The sequence below is a fragment of the Rutidosis leptorrhynchoides genome, chromosome 9 (genome assembly GCF_046630445.1).
Source record: "Rutidosis leptorrhynchoides isolate AG116_Rl617_1_P2 chromosome 9, CSIRO_AGI_Rlap_v1, whole genome shotgun sequence".
Lineage (NCBI taxonomy): Eukaryota > Viridiplantae > Streptophyta > Magnoliopsida > Asterales > Asteraceae > Rutidosis > Rutidosis leptorrhynchoides.
In genome coordinates, this window is record NC_092341.1 from 356645374 (window position 1) to 356651360 (window position 5987).

Below are 5987 nucleotides of genomic sequence, written 5' to 3' on the forward strand. Positions count from 1 at the left end.
TTGTAGTTGATCAAATAAGTCATCGATTCTCGGTAGTGGGTAACGGTTCTTGATGGTAAGTTTGTTCAACTCTCGGTAGTCGATACACAACCTAAATGTACCATCCTTCTTCTTGACAAACAAAACAGGAGCTCCCCATGGTGATGTGCTTGGTCGAATGAAACCACGCTCTAAAAGTTCCTGTAACTAACTTTGTAATTCTTTCATTTCGCTGGGTGCGAGTCTGTATGGAGCACGAGCTATTGGTGCAGCTCCTGGTACAAGGTCTATTTGAAATTCAACGGATCAATGTGGGGGTAATCCCGGTAATTCTTTCAAAAATACATCGGGAAATTCTTTTGCGATAGGAACAACACTGATGTTCTTTTCTTCAGGTTTAACTTCCTTGATGTGTGCTAGAATGACGTAACAACCTTTTCTTATTAGTTTCTGCGCCTTCAAACTACTAATAAGATATAATTTCGCATTGTTCTTCTCTCCGTACACCATTAAAGGTTTTCCCTTTTCACGCATAATGCGAATCGCATTTTTGTAACAAACGACCTCTGCTCTCACCTTTTTCAACCAGTCCATTCCAATTATTACATTAAAACTCCCTAACTCGACTGGTATTAAATCAATTTTAAACGTTTCATCCCCCAGTTTAATTTCTCTATCCCGACATATATTATCTGCTGAAATTAATTTACCGTTTGCTAATTCGAGTAAAAATTTACTATCCAAAGGCGTCAATGGGCAACTTAACTTAGCACAAAAATCTCTACTCATATAGCTTCTATCCGCACCCAAATCAAATAAAATATAAGCAGATTTATTATCAATAAGAAACGTACCCGTAACAAGCTCCGGGTCTTCCTGCGCTTCTGCCGTATTAATATTAAAAACTCTTCCACGGCCATGCCCATTAGTATTCCCCTGATTCGGGCAATTACTTCTAATGTGGCCCGGTTTTCCACATCCATAACAAACAAATGAGGCATTACTTGTTTCGCCACTATTTGTTCCTTTAGTTCTGTTAAACTTTGGTCCGTAGACCTCACACTTTTTTGCACCATGGCCAGTTCTTTTACACTTGGTGCAAAATGTCGTACAGAACCCATTCTGGTGGTACTCTTCACACCTTTGGCATTTTTGGTTTTTGTTGCCGTTGTTGTTATTGAGGTTGTTGTTGGGATTATTATTGTTGTTGGAACGGTTGTTGTAGTTGTTGTTGTTGTTGGGACGTTTGTTGTAGTTATTGTTGGGATTGCGGTTATTGTTGCGATTGTTGTTGCGGTTGTGGTTGTAATTGTTGTTGTTGTAGTATTGGTGACCCTTGTCACTGGTTTCTTCCCACTTTCTCTTAAGTTGTTTCGTGTTGACTTCTTCGGCCGCCTGCTCTTTAATTCTTCCCTCAATCTGATTTATGAGTTTATGAGCCATTCGACTTGCCTTTTGTATGGAAGTGGGCTCGTGTGAACTCACATCTTCTTGAATCCTTACTGGTAACCCTTTTATAAATGCGTCGATCTTCTCTTCTTCATCTTCGAACGTTCCTGGACATAATAGGCACAACTCTGTGAATCGTCGTTCGTATGTGGTAATGTCGAACCCTTGTGTTCGTAACTCTCTAAGCTCTACCTTGAGCTTATTGACTTCGTTTCTAGGACGGTACTGCTCGTTCATCAATTGCTTGAATGCCGACCATGGTAGTGCGTAAGCAGCATTTTGTCCGACCTGTTCAAGATAGGTGTTCCACCATGTTAACGCAGTACCTGTGAAGGTATGTGTAGCGTACTTAACTTTATCCTCTTCAGTACACTTACTTATGGCAAACACCGATTCGAATTTCTCGGTCCACCGTTTCAATCCAATTGGTCCTTCAGTTCCATCAAATTCCAAAGGTTTGCAGGCAGTGAATTCTTTGTAGAAGCATCCTACATGATTTCTTGTGGAATTAGTTCCATTGCTAGATCCAGAGTTATTGTTATTTTGCATCGCAGCCTGTACTGCGGCTATGTTTGCTGCAAGGAAAACACGGAAGTCTTCCTCGCTCATGTTCAAATTCTGACGAGTCGCCGGTGCCATTTCCTTCAAAAATAGCCAAAAGAATTGAGTTAATCATATAGAATTTAAGAGTAGTCAATAGTATTTCGTAGCATAATATGAACTCATTTATAAAAAAAAATTCTTCATATTAGCGTTTTATAAGTTTAAATTCGAGTACTACCTACCCGTTAAGTTCATACTTAGTAGCTAATATACAATTCAACTACTACAATTCCATATGAAAAACTGATTATAATAATATATCACATATAAATATTCTTCAAACTTACAACTTCGCTATACTACATATAACATGAAATATAGTACACTTTGATACAGGACAGTTTTGAAGAAAAATCTAGTTAATATGCAAGTTGTTCAGCAAAGGAAATAAAGACTAAGTCCAGAAACAAGTCATGCATTCTGGTTTTACTAAGACGATTTCCCATTCTTGGTCTTGTGGAAAATAACTGTTATGACCATTAGCTAGGCAGCATGTTGCAATGTCGTCAAAAGGACGAGGGTTTCGTAATGTCCAACAGCCCCGTAATAATCTAAAAACCTTGTTTCTCACCCCAACTACTGAATCCGTCACTTGTGGGAAGGTTTTATTTAAAAGCTGCAATCTGATATTCTTTTTCTCACTTTAGTAAGAAGCGAACATCACTAACCCGTAAGCATAACATGCTTCTTTATGTTGCATGTTAGAAGCTCTTTCTAATTCACGAAATCCTATGTTGGGATATGTTGAGTCAAAATAGGTCCTTAACCCGTAGCGTAAAATTGCATTTGGCTTCCCCGCATTTAACGCTTTAAAGAAAACACGGCGTAACTTACGGTCTCCCCAATGTGATATACCACACCTATCAAAGGAAAGCCTTTTATAAGCTAAGGCATTTCTGGAAAGTCTTTCAAATGTTTGACAAGTTAATTTTTCCATAATTAATTGTGCTGATGAATTCCGACCGACTCTAGACAAGATTTCCTCAATCATATCCTCTGGTAGATCTTCTAAAATATTCGGTTGTCTACCCTTAACGTCCATTTTGTTTTTATACTGTAAAATAGACAAGGATTAGATTCGTAAAAGATAATTAACAAACAATGCAAGCAATTTTTACATAGAACATAAAAGTACAAGCACACTACAATACATATAATACATAACATGATTATAACCCTCTAATCTGAATCACTGGTTTCTTCTTCTTCGGACTTGGTTCGTTTTCCTAATTTTCTAGAAATATATGGTGTTCCTCTAATACGAGCCGTTTTCCACAATGGTTTAGAAAAATCTGGTGGTTTAGAGGTTCCCGGGTCATTGTTACATTTTAGGAAATACGGATGTTGCCGATACATATAAAGTTCATCGGGGTTGGAATCGGGTTTCTCTATTTTTATACCTTTTCCCTTATTATTTTCTTTCGCTTTATTAAATTGGGTCGAGGTAATTTCTATAACATCATCAGAATCCTCATCGGGATCCGATTCATCAGAAAATTGATAATTTTCCCAATATTTTGCTTCCTTGGCGGAAACACCATTGACCATTATTAACTTTGGTCCGTTGGTTGAGGATTTTCTTTTATTTAATCGATTTACTATAGGTATCAATATTTCTTCCTCCGGAACCTCTTCTTCTTCCGGTTCCTCCTCTTCTGATTCCTCTTCTTTCGGTTCCTCTTTCGGAATTTGTGAATCTTCCCAAATTATATTCTACTCTTCATTATTATTAGGTGAGTCGATGAGATTTGTACTAGTGGTAGACATCTATCACACAATATCAAACACATTAAGAGGTTAATATATCACATAATATTTACATGTTAATAATATATAGTTTCCAACAAAAGTGTTAAGCAATCATTTTTAAAGAAAACACGATCGAAGTCCAGACTCACTAATGTATCCTAACAAACTCGATAAGACACACTAATGCAAATTTCTAGTTCTCTAAGACCAACGCTCAGATACCAACTGAAATGTCCCGTTCATATTGATTATAAATGTTCCATATTAATTGATTTCGTCGCGAGGTTTTGACCTCTATATGAGACGTTTTTCAAAGACTGCATTCATTTTTAAAACAACCATAACCTTTATTTTATCGATAAAGGTTTAAAAAAACAATACGTAGATTATCAAATAATAATAATCTAAAATATACCGTTTACACACGACCATTACATAATGGTTTACAATAAGAATATATTACATCAAAAATAAGTTTCTTGAATGCAGTTTTTACATAATATCATACAAGCATGGACTCCAAATCTTGTCCTTATTTTAGTATGCAACAGCGTTAGCTCTTAATAATCACCTGAGAATAAACATGTTTTAAACGTCAACAAAAATGTTGGTGAGTTATAGGTTTAACCTATATATTTATCAATCGAAATAATAGACCACAAGATTTCATATTTCAATATATCCCATACATAGAGATAAAAATCATTCATACGGTGAACACCTGGTAACCGACATTAACAAGATGCATATAGAATATCCCCATCATTCCGGGACACCCATCGAACATGATAATTTCGAAGAACTAAAGCATTCCAAATTCTAGAATGGAGCTTGTTGAGCCCGATAGATCTATCTTTAGGATTCGCGTCAATTTGGGGGTCTGTTCCCAAATTCTTAGGCTACCAAGCTAAAAAGGGGCATATTCGGCTTTGATCATTTACCCATATAAAGTAGTTTCATTTACTTGTGTCTATTTCGTAAAACATTTATAAATTTGCATGTATTCTCATCCCAAAATATTAGATTTTAAAAGTGACTATAACTCACTTTCACATATTTTTACTTCGTCGGGAAGTAAGACTTGGCCACTGGTCAATTCACGAACCTATAACAAATATGTACATATATATCAAAGTATGTTCAAAATATATTTACAACATTTTTAATACGTTTTAATGTTTTAAGTTTATTAAGTCAGCTGTCCTCGTTAGTAACCTACAACTAGTTGTCCATAGTTAGATGTACAGAAAATAAATTGATATATGTTATCTTCACTCAATCCACGACCCAGTGTATACACGTCTCAGGCTAGATCAACTCAAAGTATATATATTTTTGGAATCAACCTCAACCCTGTATAGCAAACTCCAACATTACTGCATATAGAGTGTCTATGGTTGTTCCAAATAATATATATAGATGGGTCGATATGATATGTCAAAACATTTGCATACGTGTCTATGGTATCCCAAGATTATATAATATATTAGAATACATGTATAATACAATACAAGTTAGCTAGGATATGATTAATATAGATTTGTTACCAATTTTCACGTAGCTACAACAAGCAAAAATATGCAATCTTGTTTTACCCATAACTTCTTCGTTTTAAATCCGTTTTGAGTGAATCCAGTTGCTATGGTTTCATATTGAACTTAAGTTTATAAATATATACAGAAAAAGTATAAGTTTATAGTCTAAAATACAGGTTACAAGTCATTTTTATAAAGGTAGTCATTTCAGTCGAAAGAACGACGTCTAGATGACCATTTTGGAAAACATACTTCCACTTTGAGTTTAACCATGATTTTTGGATATAGTTTCATGTTCATAAGAAAAATAATTTTCCCAGAAGAACAACTTTTAAATCAAAGTTTATCATAGTTTTTAATTAACTAACCCAAAACAGCCCGCGGTGTTACTACGACGGCGTATATCCAGTTTTACGGTGTTTTTCGTGTTTTCAGGTTTTAAATCATTAAGTTAGTATATAATATAGATATAGAATATGTGTCTAGTTGATTTTAAAATTCAAGTTAGAAGGATTAACTTTTGTTTGCGAACAAGTTTAGAATTAACTAAATTATGTTCTAGTGATTTCAAGTTTAAACCTTCGAATAAGGTAGTTTTATATATATGAATCAAATGATGTTATGAACATCATTACTACCTCAGGTTTTGTGGATAAACCTACTGTAAATGAG